At 44.8% G+C, this 17228-nt stretch overlaps 1 protein-coding gene and 1 non-coding gene across 13 annotated transcripts in view; both read right to left on the reverse strand.

Moving 5' to 3' along the window:
- Nucleotides 1-17228, reverse strand: part of CACNA1A (calcium voltage-gated channel subunit alpha1 A) — a 379358-nt gene that overhangs the window by 357461 nt on the left and 4669 nt on the right. The window lies entirely within an intron of this gene.
- On the reverse strand, nt 3793-3865 carry TRNAG-UCC. The gene has a single exon. It is a non-coding gene; the product is annotated as a tRNA-Gly (tRNA).

The following is a 17228-nucleotide window of genomic DNA, read 5'->3' on the forward strand; positions in this document are numbered from 1 at the left end:
ATGGAAACTCAAAATGCTCACAAGGTCCTTCATTCAGGAAATAAAAATAAGACCAGCCTGGGGGCTGGAATGTAACCTACAAGACTTCAATTTATTCACTGGTGTGGGAGGATGTCTTTTTCTCCCATCTGGGAGGAAAATTTTTAAACTAAAAATGGCCAGTAGTTTCGCTCCTAAGTGCATCTAGCCACTGAAAGTCAGGTTCACAAAGCTCTATTTTTAGTAGGTTAAAACTAGAAGCAACCCAAAGGTCTATTAACAAGAAAATAGGAAGATTGTGGTGTATCCGTATAGTGGAACACTACACAGCAATGAAAAAGAAAGCATTACAGGCACCAGCGTGGATGAATCTCACAGAACAACACAGAGGAGGACCCACTGTGTGATTATACTGATAGGAAGTTCAAAATCTATTCACTGTTTATCTGAAATTCAAATTTAACTACGTGTTCTCTATATTTTTTAATTTGTTTAAACTGACAGCCCACTGAGGGTTAGAAATTCCTTAACTCTTTACGTGGTTCCTGGTAGGAACATAGTATATCAGATCAGATCAGATCAGTCGCTCAGTCGTGTCCGACTCTTTGCGACCCCATGAATCGCAGCACGCCAGGCCTCCCTGTCCATCACCAACTCCCAGAGTTCACTCAGACTCACGTCCATCGAGTCGATGATGCCATCCAGCCATCTCATCCTCTGTCGTCCCCTTCTCCTCCTGCCCCCAATCCCTCCCAGCATCAGAGTCTTTTCCAATGAGTCAACTCTTCACATGAGGTGGCCAAAGTACTGGAGTTTCAGCTTTAGCATCATTCCTTCCAAAGAAATCCCAGGGCTGATCTCCTTCAGAATGGACTGGTTTGATCTCCTTGCAGTCCAAGGGACTCTCAAGAGTCTTCTCCAACACCACAGTTCAAAAGCATCAATTCTTCGGCGCTCAGCCTTCTTCACAGTCCAACTCTCACATCCATACATGACCACAGGAAAAACCATAGCCTTGACTAGACGAACCTTTGTTGGCAAAGTAATGTCTCTGCTTTTGAATATGCTATCCAGGTTGGTCATAACTTTCTTTCCAAGGAGTAAGCGTCTTTTAATTTCATGGCTGCAGTCACCATCTGTAGTGATTTTGGAGCCCAGAAAAATAAAGTCTGACACTCTGTGTAAAAATTCATTTGTGCATTTTTCGGCATGTTTGTTGAAATTAAAAGACGCTTGCTCCTTGGAAGAAAAGCTATGACAAACCTAGACGGTGTATTAAAAAGCAGAGGTATCCGTGTAGTTAGAGCTATGGTTTTTCCAGTAGTCGTGTACGGATGTGAGAGTTGGACCATAAAGAGGGCTGCTGCTAAGTCGCTTCAGTCATGTCCAACTCTGTGCGACCCCATACACGGCAGCCCACCAGGCTGCCCCGTCCCTGGGATTCTCCAGGCAAGAACACTGGAGTGGGTTGATGCGAAGAGCCAACTCATTGGAAAAGACCCTGATGCTGGGAAAGATTGAGGGCAGGAGGAAAAGGGGCAAAAGAGAATAAGATGATTTGATGGCATCACTGAATCAATGGACATGAGTTTAAGCAAACTCCGGGAGATAGTGAAGGACAGGGAAGCCTGGTGTGCAGCAGTCCATAGGGGTCACAAAGAGTCAGACAGGAAGTGACTGAACAACAATACCAACAAATATTTTTAAAGGCAAAATAATCATATTAAATTCACTAAGAGCAAGTAGATATGCCCTTCCTCCCTACAATCAAGCTTTGATTTGGGCAGAAAAAGGGATATTAGCCAAATCTCCCCACCCAAACACAAGCCCCAGAGGAAGTGGGAAATCTACTCCCTTGTGTTACAGATAAGACTGAGGTTCAGAGGTGCAACCACTCACCAAAGGTCCCACGGCATGGAACAAACAGGCCAGGGATACAAATCTAGGTTTCTCGGGGTTCCTAACACCTCTCTCTGAGGTCCAACCGAGTCTGACACTAAGCCTTTTTCTTACCAAGAACACTTCTCCCGAAACATAATCTGTAGTAGGCAAGAGTGTGTCCCCCATGATCTTGGCACCTGAGTATGTTATATTACATGGTGCAAGAAACTGGTCCTAGGTTACACACTTTAAAATAGGGAGGATATCCTGGGTTATTCCCGTGGGCCCAAGCTCATCACACAGGTCTTTAAAAGAAGAGGCAGGACGTCCCTGGTGGCCTAGGGGTTAAGAATCCACCTGCCAATGCAGGGGACACAGGTTTGTTCCCTGGTCCAGGAAGATTCAGCATACCGAGGGGGAACTGAGCCTGTGAGCCATAACTACTGAGGCTGCACTCTAGAGCCCATGCTCCCCAACAGGAGAAACCGCCACAGTGAGAAGCCCAAGCATTGCAACCAGAGAGTAGCCCCCCACTCGCCACAACTCAAACAAAAGCAGCAATGAAGATCCAGCTGAAAATAAATTAAATTTTTTTAAAAAGTAAAAGAGGTCAGAGTTTCAGAAGTAGCAGAGAAGCTCCCTCGCTGCGATGTATTGAAAGTCAGCCCTCAACACCAGGCTGAAAATAAACCGAAAAAAAAAAAGAGAGAGAGACAGAGAAAAGGGAAAAAAAAGAAAAGAAAAAAAGTAAGAGGGAGGCAGAAGAATAGGCCAGCAATGCAACAGAAGATGAGGCAGGAGAGATTTGAAGCATGGGAGAGAGAGGGACTTGACCCTGGGTCATTACTTCTGAGATGAAGGAGCCACAGGCCAAGGAATGCTGGTACTCTCAAGAAGCTAAGAACAACGTCCAGCTGCCAGCCAGCAAGGAAACAGAACCCCAGGTCAGTTGCAAGAGCTTGAAACCAACTTCTGCCAACAGCCTGAATGAACAAGGAAACAGACTCTCCCTAGTGTCCAGAAAAGCACGCAGCCCACCAACACCTTGACTGCAACCCAGTCAAGCCTATCAGACCTCCAACCCATGCTGTTGGTAAGCCACTCAATTTGTGGTAATTAGATATGGCAGCAGAGAAAAAATACTACACAATCCCATATGTGTACAAAAAGAACTGTACAAGCATTTGTTAAAAAAAAAAAAAAAATGAGATTTTTAAAAAAAAGGAAATTCCCTGCCAGTCCACTGGTTAGGACTCCATGCTTCCACTGCAGGGGCCAAGGTTCAATCCCTGGTCAGGGAACTAAGATCCCCCATGCCACGTGGCTTAGCCCAAAAAAAGTGAAATTATACATATATATATACACATATATGGGTGCTCCCCAGGTGGTACAATGGTAAAGAATCCACCTGCCAATGCAGAAGACATAGAGACTCTGGTTCAATCACTGAGACAGGAAGATCCCCTGGAGGAGGGCATGCCAACCCACTCCAGTGTTCTTGCCTGGAGAATGCCATGGATGGAGGAGCCCGGTGGGTCAGCTACAGTCCATGGGGTCACAAAGAGTCAGGCCCAACTGACCACACATATACATATATATACATATATTCACATATACACATAGTTGTCTATATAGACACATACATATATGTTTTATGTGTGTGTATATACATAAAAGTCTGAATTTTTTTGCACTTAATATTATATCTTAAACAACATTCTACACCAGTTCCTATAGTTTTCCACGAACCCATAGAATTTATCTAGTGTGGACATCTGAATCTTTTCATTTTTTCTATTCCTCAAAATGTTGTAGCCATCATTTTATATATAAATCCCCATGAAGCTGCTGCAAGTATTTCTTTTATTAACTTCTTTACTTTTCTTATTTGTTTTTATTTCTTGGCCATGTCATGCAGCATGCAGGACCCAGTTCCCTGACCAGGGATTGAACCCGTGCCCCCTGCATTGGAAGTGCAGAGTCTTAACCATTGGACCATCAGGGAAGTCCATGCTACAAGTATTTCTGTAGAATGAATTCTAGAAGAAGCATTGCTGTTTCAAAGATTGTGTGCATTTTAAATTTTGACAGAAGGGCTTCCCTGGTGGTTCAGTGATAAAGAATTTGCCTGCCAATACAGGAGACGCAGGTTCCATCCCTGATCCAGGAAGATCCCTCGTGGTACAGAGCAACTAAGCCCGTGCACGACAGCTATTGTGCCTGTGCCCCAGAGTCCGTGAGCCACAGCTACTGAAGCCTGGGACACCCAAGCTTGTGTTCTGCAGAAAAGAAGCCACTGCAGTGAGAAGCCCGTGTACCTCAACTAGAGAGTAGCCACCACTTGCCACAACCGGAGAGCCAGCATGCACCAATGAAGACCCAGTGCAGCCAAAAATCAATCAACCAATCAAATGGTAAAAGAAAAGAAAATTTGACAGATATTGCAACCAAAATCGAGGCACCACCCTGGGGAATAAACAGTGGCCAAGGACTACGTTCCCAGCTCCTCTTAAATTGGTATGGCCATGTGACTCATCTTCACCCATGGAATGTGAGCAGCAGTGAAAAGTGTCACCCTGGGTTGAAGCTTTAAGGAGCAGGCACGCCCTCAACAAGTTCCTTTTCTCCTCTGCTGGCTAGACATGGGAGACAGTAAGGGCCCTGTGCGTGCTGGAGCCATGAAAAGGTGGGGACCTGGGTCCTTGAGTCACCATGTGGAGGAGGAGAGTCATCCACTGACCAGAAACAACCTTCCAGGGTAATCAGGTGAGTTAGAAACAAACTTCTTCCTTTAACTTTCCACCCAATTGGGGGCCTATTTGTTACTGTAGGATTCCTGTCTTAGCTTGGCTGCTATAATAAAATACCGTAGACTGAGTGGCTTAAATAACAAACGTTTATTTTCTCGCAGTTTGGGAAGCTGGAAGTCCAAGACCAGGTCAGTTCCTGAGGAGGGTTTTCTTACTGGTGTATAGATGACCACCTTCTCTCTGTGTCCTTACATGGAGGAGAAAGAAAGAGACTGCGTGCTCTGGTGTCTCTTCTTATATGGGAAATAATTCCTGGAGAAGGAAATGGCAACCTACTCAAGTACTCTTGCTGGGAAAATCCCATGGACAGAGGACCCTGGTTGGCTACAGTCCATAGGGTCACAGAGTCAGACACGACTTAGCAACTGAACAGCAACAATCCCATCACGAGGGCCCCAACCTCCTGATCTCACTTAAACCTCATGACCTCCCATCTCCAAATAGCATCCCATTGGAAGTTAGAGACTTCAAGATATGAATTTAGGGGGACATAAGCCAGTACATAGCATTTCCCTAATGGTAAAGAATCTGCCTGCAATATAGGAGACCTGGGTCAAGAAGATCCCCTGGAGAAGGAAATGGCAACCCACTCCAATATTCTTACCCGGAGAATTCCATGGACAGAAGAGCCTGGTAGGCTACAGTCAATGGGGTCACAAAGAGCCAGACACGACTGAGTGACTAACACACACAACTGATACACTACTTCATAGAAGCAACACTGGTTTAATTCAATGAATGTTTTTCTCATGCCTTGAAAGCTTTGCATTCAAGGAGAATTCACACAGGTGTGGAGTCCTGTTGAGAACACCAAAGTGTTCATTAAAAAGACAGCTAAAGATAGCATCTCTGCACAAAACCATTTGCTCTCACCTCTTCCCTCTTGTCCTCTCTCTCAGCCTTCATTCTCTCTCTTCCACTTGCTGTTTGAGCTCTCTTAGGTAGTTTCATGCCTTCCTGTATTGCTCTGTGTGCTAAGATCTCTGTTAATAAGGCATCTTAACTAGCCCCAGGCTAAACAAGTGTTGCTAAGACCTATGGAAAAAATGGTATCTCTTCCTGAGTTCTAGGCTGAAGAGTATGAAAGTCAACAGACTGTGGATTCTAACAGCCAGGACGAAGCTAATTCAAATGTCATTTTCAACCGCCCTTCAAATGCATTCATCGCTTGCTAGATGTTTTACTTGGCTGATAGTAAAAGTGATTTCTTGGAAGGCAATGGCAACCCACTCCAGTACTCTTGCCTGGAAAATCCCATGGACAGAGGAGCCTGGTAGGCTGCAGTCCATGGGGTCGCTAAGAGTCGGACACGACTGAGCAACTTCACTTTCACTTTTCACTTTCATGCACTGGAGAAGGAAACGGCAACCCACTCCACTGTTCTTGCCTGGAGAATCCCAGGGACGGGGGAGCCTGGTGGGCTGTGGTCTATGGGGTCGCACAGAGTCAGACACGACTGAAGCAACTTAGCAGCAGCAAAAGTGACTTCTGGATCCTAAACAATCTCTGGAACAGGTAAGGGACAAGTGCAGGGTTCTACCCAGAAGTAAAAACTTGTAACAAAAAAAAGGACTTCCCTGGCAGTCCAGTGGTTAAGACTCCACACTTCCAATGCAGAGGGCATGGGTTTGAAGCCTGGTCAGGAAAGATCCCACATGCCACGAGGTGAGGCCAAAAAAAAAAAAAAAGATGAAGGAGGTTCAAGGGGTAGGGGACATATGTATACCTAGGGCTGATTCATGTTGATGTATGGCACAAACCAACACAATATTGTAAAGCAATTATCCTTCAATTAAAACTTTTTTATAATGGGAAGAAAAAAAGACTTAAAAATAATTCTTCAAATTAAAAAAAATAGGGAGTAACAAAAACAAAAATCGATAAGTGGGACTGCATCAAACTAAAAAGATTTTGTACAGCAAAAGGACCATCAACAAAACAAAAGGGCAGTCTACAGAATGGGAGCAGATACTTGCAAGTTAGCATCGGATGTGAGTGCTAAGTCGCTTCAGTTGTGTCCAACTCTGCGAGACCCTAAGGACTGTAGCCCACCAGGTGCCTCTGTCCACGGGATTCTCCAGGCAAGAATACTGGAGTGAGTTGCCATTTCCTTTTCCAGGGGCTCGTCTGGACCCAGGGATGGAACCTGGGTCTCTAAAATCTACCTGCATTGGTAGGTGGATTTTTTACCACCAGCACCACTTGGGGGAAGCCCCATATATCAGATACAGGGTTGGTATCCAAAATCTGTAAAGAACTCATACAACTCAGTAGCTTAAAAAAAAAAAAAAAAACTGATTGTCTGGCTGAGTCCCTTTGCTGTCTACCTGAAACTATCACAACACTGTTCATCAGCCATACTCCAATACAAAATAAAAATTTTAATTAAAAAACTTGGCAGAGGGGATTTCTCTGGTGGTCCGGTGATTAAGACTTCAACATTCCACTGCGGGGAGCATGGGTTTGATCCCTGGTTAGGGAATGAAGATGCCCCATGCTTTGCAGTGCAGTCAAAACATAGTTTAAAAAAAAATAAATGGAGGCACTAAATAGACATTTTTCTAAAAGAGACATCCAAATGGCCAATAGTCAAATGAAAATGTGCTCAACATCACCAATTCTCAGGGAGATGCAAATCAAAACCACAATGAGATACTGTTTCACGCTGTTTAGAATCACTACCATCAAAAAGACAAGAGGGCTTCCCAGGCAGCTCAGTGGTAAAGAATCCTTCTACCAACGCAGGAGACATGGGTGGGACCCTTGATACAGGACGATACCGCCTGCCGACAGGCAACTAACCCCATATGCCACAACTACTGAGCCTGTGCTGCAGAGCCTGGGACTCGCACCTACTAAGCCCATGTGCCTCTGCTACTGAAACTCTCCCGCCCTTGAGCCCATGCTCCACAATGAAAAGCCACCACAAGGAGAAGTCTGCACCACTAGAGAATAGCCCCTGCTCGCCCCAACTAGAGAAAAGCCTGAGCAGCCACGAAGACCCAGCACAACCAGTAAATAAATAAATAAAATTATTTTAAAAGGATAAAAGATGACAAGTGATGGCAAGGATACAGAGAAAAGCGAACCTTCGTGCATGTTGGTGGAAGAGCTGAAAGGTAACAGGGAAATAATCCAAATGTCCATCGATAGATGAAGACAAACGAAATATCCAATGGCATGTTTTTTGGCTTTGAGAAGGAAGGAAATCCAGTCACATGCTACAATATGAATGCACCTTGAGAGTATTATGCTCAATGAAAGAGACTAGTTACAAGAGGACAGTGCTGTATGATTCCACTTCAGTTCAGTTCAGTTCAGTTGCTCAGTCGTGTCCGAGTCTTTGCGACCCCATGAATCGCAGCACGCCAGGCCTCCCTGTCCATCACCAACTCCCAGAGTTCACCCAACTCACGTCCATCGAATCAGTGATGTCATCAAGCCATCTCACCCTCTGTCATCCCCTTCTCCTGCCCCCAATCACTCCCAGCATCAGAGTCTTTTCCAATGAGTCAACCCTTTGTATGAGGTGGCCAAAGTATTGGAGTTTCAGCCTCAGCATCAATCCTTCCAATGGACACCCAGGACTGGTCTCCTTTAGGATGGACTAGTTAGGTCTCCTTGCAGTCCAAGGGACTCTCAAGAGTCTTCTCCAACACCACAGTTCAAAAGCATCAATTCTTCGGCACTCAGCTTTCTTCACAGTCCAACTCTCACATCCATACATGACCGCTGGAAAAACCATAGCCTTGACTAGATGGACCTTTGTTGGCAAAGTAATGTCTCTGCTTTTTAATATGCTATCTAGATTGGTCATAACTTTCCTTCCAAGGAGTAAGGGTCTTTTAATTTCATGGCTGCAATCACCATCTGCAGTGATTTTGGAGCCCCCAAAAATAAAGTCTGACACTGTTTCCACTGTTTCCCCATCTATTTCCCATGAAGTGATGGGGTCAGATGTCATGATCTTAGTTTTCTGAATGTTGAGCTTTAAGCCAACTTTTTCACTCTCCTCTTTCACTTTCATCAAGAGACTTTTGAGTTCCTCTTCACTTTCTGCCATAAGGGTGGTGTCATCTGCATATCTGAGGTTATTGATATTTCTCCCAGCAATCTTGATTCCAGCTTGTGCTTCTTCCAGCCCAGCGTTTCTCATGATGTACTCTGCATAGAAGTTAAATAAGCAGGGTGACAATATACAGCCGTGATGTACTCCTTTTCCTATTTGGAACCAGTCTGTTGTTCCATGTCCAGTTCTAATTGTTGCTTCCTGACCTGCATATAGGTTTCTCAAGAGGCAGGTCAGGTGGTCTGGTATTCCCATCTCTTTCAGAATTTTCCACAGTTTATTGTGATTCCACTTATATGAGGCCAAATTATAGAGACGGAAAGTAGAATGGTGGGTTGCCAGGGGCTGGGAGGAGGACAAATGGGATTTAATGTTTAATGGGGACAGAGTTTCCACTTGAGAAGATGAAGAAGAGTCCTGGAGATGAATAGCGATGATGCAAAATATTATGAATGTACATAATTCCCTGATAGCTCAGTTGGTAAAAAATCCACCTGCAATGCAGTAGACCCTGGTTCGATTCCTGGGTAGGGAAGATCTGCTGGAGAAGGCATAGGCTACCCACTCCAGTATTCCTGGGCTTCCCTTGTGGCTCAGCTGATAAAGAATCTGCCTGCAATGCGGGATACCTGGGTTCGATCCTTGGGCTGGGAAGATCCCCTGGAGAAGGGAAAGGGTACCCACTCCAGTACTCTGGCCTGGAGAATTCCATGGACTGTATAGTCTATGGGGTGGCAAAGAGCTGGACATGACTGAGTGACTTTCACTTTCACATAAGACCACCGAAAAATTGTTAAACTGGTAAATGATATGTTATGTCTATCTTACTCCCAAAAAAAGTATAGGAAAAAACTCTTTAACAGGTGATCAAAAAACATCCACTCATCTTCTTGGAGGTACTTAACAATTCACAGTTGCCCCAGCATTTCAACCTTCTTGTCTTGTCAAATGCCCACTTATGGGACTTACCTGTGGTCCAGTGGTTAAGAATCTGGCTGCTGGTGCAGGGGACCCGGGTTCAAACCCTGGTCCAGGAGAATCCCACACGTGCCACAACTATTGAGCCAGCACTCTAGAGCCCTTGAGTTGCAACCGCTGAGTCTGCATGCTGCAATTACTGAAGCCAGCCTGCCTAGAGCCAGTGCTCCGAAACAAGAGAAGCAACCACAGAGAGAAGCCGCCCATCGCTGCAACTGGAGAAAGTCTGAGCACAGCAACAAAGACCCAGCACAATCAAAAATAAATAAATTTTTAAAAATACCCTGTTTTTTAAACTTTTTCTTTTATATTGGAGTATAGCTGATTAACAATGTGTTGGTTTCAGGTGTACAGCAAAGTCATTTAGTTATACATATACATATGTCTCTTCTTTTTCAAACTCTTTCCTCATTTAGGTTGTTACATAGTAAGGAGCGGAGTGAGCTGAGTTCCCTGTGTTCTACAGTAGGTACTTGCTGGTTATCCATTTTAAATATAGCAGTGCAGACATCCACTTATTGAGGGCACCAATAAGTAGATCTAGACATAGATCAGAGCTTTCATGCTAATTCAGACAACCCAAAGCCACTCTGTCTAAGGCAGAGTGAATTCACCCCATACCCCACCTACGCCAAGAGAAGCTAAGAGACAGGTGAAATGAAAAAAACCAGGGCCAATAAGAGCTCTTGTCACTTGGGGCCAAACTCCAGAATTGCCCCACATACACGAGAACAGAGCTACAGAAAATGCCAAGCCAGATGGCAAAGGCTGAAGGCTAGGCTGAGACCAGCACGCCAGCATAGCCCTGAGTACAGCTGCAAAGGTCCCTCCCCTGGTGAGAAGAAACTATGTCGCAGCTGGGCTTGGTTTTCACCTGCTTGCTCAGTTGCCTATCACAGTGCAGGGAGACACACACTCCCTCCCACCAGGATGAACAGATTCCCTGGGATTGCTGGATGATTTTTCACAGCAGCCTCTGGACACTGATTGGGCTTTAGGAAGGAGAAAGGAGGGGAAACCCTTGCGGTGCAGGCTTCTGGGCAACATCCAGGTGAACCACTGATATTTATTTATTTATGGCTGCATCAGGTCGTACTTTCAGGGCATGGGCTTCCCTCCAGTTGTGGTGCTCGGACTCCAGAGTGCACAGCCTCCGTAGTTGCAGCAAGCAGCCTCTCTAGCTGAGGCTGGCAGGCTTAGCTGCCCCGCAGCACGTGGGATCTTAATTCCCCAATCAGGGATCGAACCCACATCCCCTGCAATGGGAGGTGGATTCTTAACCACTTGACCACCAGGGAAATACCGCAAGCTGAATTCTTCCTCCCAATTATAGTTTCATGGCTCCATTATCCTTTCCATCATTCATTCATTCATCTAGCCAGTGATATTTATTGAGCACCTACTATGTGTCTATCGTAGGGGACCCAGCAGTAATCAAAGGAGAATATGTAAACAAAAGGGAGTATGGATTCCCTGCCCTCATGGAACTGACATTCTAGTAAGCGAGACAGACAAGAAGCAAGATAAACAAGTAAAAGTATGCAGACAGAGGAAAGAAAACAGAAGAGGAGGAAAAGGAAGGGGAAGCGGAATGTCATTTACAGAAGGTAGGATTTCCCGGGTGGTCCAGCAGTTAAGAATCCGCTTTCCAATGCAGGGGAAGCGGGTTCCATCTATGGTTAGGGAACTAAGATCCCACATTGCTGTGGGGCAACTCAGTCTGCCTGTCGCAATTATTGAGCCAGAGACCATGTTCCACAATTAGAGAAGCCCACATGTAGCAAAAAAAGACCTTGCACAGCCAAAATAAAAAAAATAATAATAATTTAAAAAAGAAGAAGAAGGTAGTCAGAAAGGACCCTTGTGGGAAAGATCCATTTGAGCAAAGATCTCAAGGAGGTAAGGGAGGAGCCATGAGGGTGGGGGGAGGAGAGGGAGAGAGGGGTCCAGGCAGAGGGAACAGCCCGTGCAAAGGCCCCATGGCTGGAGCGTGCCTGATGAGTTCAAGGAAAAACAAGGAGGCCCGTGTGGCTGGAGTAGAGTGAGCGAGTGAGCTGAGAGAGGAAGGTGACAGGGATAGATGGTAGAGAGCCTTCTGGATTACAGAGAGGACATAGGATTTTGCTGTTGCTGTTTTTGTTGTTTTTTATGAAAAGGAAAGAGGAGAGTGAAAAAGTTGGCTTAAAACTCAACATTCAAAGAACTAAGATCATGGCATTCAGTCCCATCACTTCATGTCAAATAGTAGGGAAACAATGGAAACAGTGACAGACTTTATTTTGGGGAGTTCCAAAATCACTGCAGATGGTGTCTGTAGCCATGAAATTAAAAGACGCTTACTCCTTGGAAGAAAAGTTATGACCAACTTAGACAGCATATTAAAAAGCAGAGACATTACTTTGCCAACAAAGGTCCGTCTAGTCAAGGCTATGGTTTTTCCAGTAGTCATGTATGAATGTGAGAGTTGGACTACAAAGAAAGCTGAGCACCGAAGAACTGATGCTTTTGAACTGTTGAAGAAGACTCTTGAGAGTCCCCTTGGACTGCAAGGAGATCCAACCAGTCCATCCTAAAGGAAATCAGTCCTGAATATTCACTGGAAGGACTGATGGTGAAGCTGAAACTCCAACACTTTGGCCAGCTGATGTAAAGAACTGACTCATTGGAAAAGACCCTGATGCTGGGAAAGATTGAAGGTGGGAAGAGAAAGGGATGACAGAGGATGAGATGGTTGGATGGCATCACCAATTCAAAGGACATGAGTTTGAGTAAACTCCAGGAGTGGGTGATGGACAGAGGCCTGGTGTGCTGCAGTCCATGGGGTCACAAAGAGTTGGACACGATTGAGCGACTGAACTGATTTGACTGAAGATGAGAGCCATGGAAGATTCTAAGCAGAGGAGGGACATGACCTGACTCAGGTGTTCTCAGGTGTTCCCTGGAGGTCAGATTTGTAAGAAACCCAAAAAGTCGTAGAAGTGATCACCCAACCATTGTGGGGCTCCCTCTCTCCCTGCTTCACCCCACATTCTACTCATCATCAGGGCTACTAACTCTGCCTCATACTTCACTTTCACTTGCCAAGGTTCAGATCCTCATTCGATCCATGCTGAGGGACTGTAATCTTTTCCTCTGTGTTCTGAGCCCTAACTCTCCCTTCAATTCATCATAGCCTATCAGGTTATCTGTTGGCCAATCCCCAAAAGACTTCCCACTGCCAGTCCTGAACACATCCTAACTTCCACACCTCTTTGCCTCCATCCTGAATATCCTTCTATCTCCCCACCTCCAAAGTCCAGCTCAAAAGATGTTTCTGCGGATCTTTCCTGGCAGTCCAGTGGTAAGATTGCACGCTTCCAGTGCTAGAGGACATAGGTTTGATCCCTGGTCAAGGAACTAAGATCTTCCATGCCCCTGGGCACAGCCAAAATAAATAAATAAAAGGGGAATTGTAGTTGTTTTTTTTTTTTTTTAAGATGTTTCTGGGGCTTCCCTGGTGGTCTAGTGGTTAATGAGTGGCAATTGAGGGCAGGAGGAGAAGAGGCCAACAAAGGATGAAATGGTTGGATGGCATCATCAACTCAATGGACATGAGTTTGAGCAAACTCCAGGGGATAGTGAAGGACAGGGAAGCCTGGCGTGCTGCAGTCCATGGGGTTGCAGAGTCAGACACAACTGAACAACAATGACAAATTGTGGTTAAGAAAACACCAGCCCATGCAGGGGACACACATTTGATCCCTGGTCCGGGAGAATCCCACATGCCTCAGAGAGACAAAGCCTTTGGGCCACAACCACTGAAGCCTGCGAACTGAGAACCTGTGCTCTGCAACAGGAGAAACCACTGCAGTGAGAAGCCCGAGCATCGCAACAAAGTGTAGCCCCTGATTACCACAACTCAAGAAAGCCTTCAGGCAGAAATGAAGACCCAGAACAGCCAAAAATAAATGAATCTTAAAAAAAAAAAAAGATTATTCTGCTATGAAGCCTCCACGAGAATTTATCAGCGCCCAAATCCTTCACCTGCTCACGTGTCCATGGCTCTCTACCTCCAGCACCTGCCACTCCCTGCATGGGGCTAGCTCTGGCTGCAGGATCGAAGGACAGGCCAGAGGTTCTGCGAAGTTAATACCCTTGGAATATTCCTCAACTAATGATTGATGAGAGTTGGTGGAGAAATGCCCCCAGCTTTGCAACCAGCCTGCTTGGTTCCTGGATCAGTCCCTTCCTGCTGTGTGACCTTGGGCAGGCCACTTCACCTCTCTGAGCTAGTTTCCCCATCTGTAGAATGAGGATGATGAGAGCACAGACTTCATCAAGCTCTTGTGAAGATGAAATCATTTCATTCTACGTAATGTGCTTGCAACAGTGACCCACACATGGTAATTTCCTACATGTGAGGAGTGCACGCATGCTCAGTTGTGTCTGGACTGTAGTCCGCCAGGCTCCTCTGTCCGTGGGATTTCCCAGCCAAGAATACTGGAGTGGGTTGCCATTTCCTTTTCCAGGGGATATTCTCAACCCAAGATTTGAACCTGGGTCTCCTGCATTGTAGGCAGGTTCTTTACCGTCTGAGCCACCAGGGAAACCCAAGATCCCACAAGTTGTGTGGCAAAAAAAAACAAGGCAGATCCTCTTGTGCAGAGCAATATCACAACTGGAGTCATGCTCCAGACGACTGACTCCACTTGTCATCCTTTATTGTCGCTTTCTCTCTTAAACTTACTTGAATCCATTGGAACCGGAAGGTTAAATGGAAAAAAAAATAGACTGCCAGGAAAAAATAAAATAGAACTCCTCCCAGGAGAGAATGAGGCTCTAATGTTGTTCCCTTAAACTAAACATTTAAGGGACATTTGCTGTCCTCTGTGTTCTCAGGGTTAGGGGCACAGTTTTGCCTACAAACTGCATCTTTGGAATCCTTTGCCTTCAATACATGGGTTTTATTCATTTATTTGCTTGCACAGGGGCTTAGCTGCAGCACACAGAATGTTTAGTTGCAGCATTCAAACTCTTAGTTGCAGCATGCAGGATTTAGTTCCCTGACCAGGGATGGAACCCAGGCCCCCTGTATTAGGAGCACGGAGTCTTAGCCACTGGAGCTCCAGGGAAGTCCCCAGTACATGTGTTTTTGACTTGGCATTTAGCATTAATAGGAACTTCATGATCTCCCTCATTCATTCTGCCCCTTTGACCAGCCAGCGGCTGTGGATGGTTATCAACATATTACTACGTGAAGACATGAATCCATTATGACAGTAATCGTCAGTGCTGACATACATCGTTTGTTCAGCAAATATTTACTGAGTACCAACTCTGTGGCACTGTGACTCAATTATTCCACACCTTGAGAGCTTAAAACTCTCAAGATATCATCTAGAAACAGCCTCCCCATTGGAGCCGAAAGAAATTGTAGTGATGGTTTTGGCTGGAGGGAAAGAGCTGGATACCAAAATCGGAATCACTTTTAGAAAAAGAAAAAGTGAGTTGTCTGGGTGTCCAGTCCTGAAAAAAGAATATTTGAAGACTGAGCCTCCCTACATTGTTCTTGCTCACTAAGAATGAACGTGGGACTGTTGGTGGGAATGTAAACTGGTGCATCCACTATGGAGAACAGGACGGAGGTTCTTTAAGGAAACCAAAACTAGAACTACTATATGACCCTGCAATCTCACTCCAGGGCATATATCCAGAGAAAAACATGATCCGAAGGGATATGTGCACTCCAACGTTCTTTCAGAACTATTTACAACAGCCAAGGCATGGAAGCAACCTAAATGTCCATTGAGAGAGGAATAGATGAAGAAGATGTGGATACACGATGGAATATCATTCAGCCATTAAAAGAATGAAATAATGCCATTCATGGCAACACGGATGTACCTAGAGAGTGTCATATTGAGTGAAGCAATTCAGACAGAGAATAAGAAATAGCTTATGATATCTATTATTTGTGGAATCTAAAAGGAAATGATACAAATGAACTTACTTACAAAATAGAAAGAGACTCACAGACTTAGAAAACAGACTTACGGTTGCTGGGGCAGGGGAGGAAGGGATAGAGAGTTTGAGACAGTCATGTACACACTGTTGTATTTAAAATGGATAATCAACAAGAACTTATTGTATAGCACAGGGAACTCTGCTCAATGTGGTGTGGCAGCCTGGATGGGAAGGGATTTGGGAAGAATGGATACATGTATGTGTATGGCTGAGTCCCTTCATTGCTCACCGGAAACTATCACAACATTAATCGGCTCTACGCCAATTTTAAAAAAAAGTTCAAAATAAAAAAGAATGAATGTGTGAAATAATAGGGTTTAGGATATGTTTCCAATACTCATCTGACCTGCATGCCCTAAGGGAGGGGTGGGTGGGACACGTGAAAGAAAGGGAAAGTTGAAGTCTGAGCTACAAAAGAAATCAGAAGTGAAAAGAAGCCAGACACATTTCTATGAAGTACGGAGAAGAGGGAAATCCATAAAGAGAGAAAGCCGGTAGGTGGTTGCCAGGTGCCAGGGGATTGAGGAATGAGAGCAACTGTTTCATGGTAGAGAGTTTCCCTTTGAAATGAACAGAAAATTCTGGAACTATTAATAAATAGAGTTAATGGTGGCACAACATTACAAATATACTAATATTGCTTAACTGGTGAAATTAAAATGGTAAAAACAGTAAACTTTATGTTGGGTGTATTTTAAATTAGAAAAGAAACTGGATACACATCCTTGCTCTGGAGAGAAATTTAAAAGTAGCCAAAATTAGCACAGAGAACTGTGATCAATATCTTGTAATAACCTATAGTGGAAAAGAATCTGAGAAAGAAAATATATACATACATATGCTGTGCTGTGTTTAGTCACTCAGTCGTGTCTGACTCTTTGAGACCCCCTGGACTATAACCTACCCGGCTCCTCTGTCCATGGGGATTCTCCAGGCAAGAATACTAGAATGGGATGCCATGACCTCCTCCAGGGATCTTCCCAACTCAGGGATCAAACCCAGGTCTCCCACATTGAAGGTGGATAATTACCAGCTGAGCCATTAGGGAAGCCCAAGAATACTGGAGTGGGTAGCCTATCACTTCTCCAGGGAATCTTCCCGACCCCAGAATTCAAACCAGGGTCTCCTGCATTGTGTGTGTGTATATATAAATTACTTTGCTGTACGCCTAAAACTAACACAACATTAAATTAACAACACTGTAAAATAACTATACTTCAATTTTTTAATGATTAGAAAGGTAATAAATAAGTTTGTGCTAAGTCGTTCATTCTGGCTCTGAGTAAGAGACTACATCCTTGTGTTATCTGGGTCATTAAGATCTTTTTTGTACAGCCAGACATTCTGGAGTGTGAAGTCAAGTGGGCCTTAGGAAGCACTGCTGCCAATAAAGCTATTGGAGGTGCCGGAATTCCAGCAGAGCTATTTAAAATCCTAAAAGATCATGCTATTAAAGTGCTGCACTCAATATGTCTGCAAATCGGAAAACCCAGCAGTGGCCATAGGAC

This window comes from Bos indicus x Bos taurus, chromosome 7, assembly GCF_003369695.1.
Source record: "Bos indicus x Bos taurus breed Angus x Brahman F1 hybrid chromosome 7, Bos_hybrid_MaternalHap_v2.0, whole genome shotgun sequence".
NCBI classification, from domain to species: Eukaryota; Metazoa; Chordata; class Mammalia; order Artiodactyla; family Bovidae; genus Bos; species Bos indicus x Bos taurus.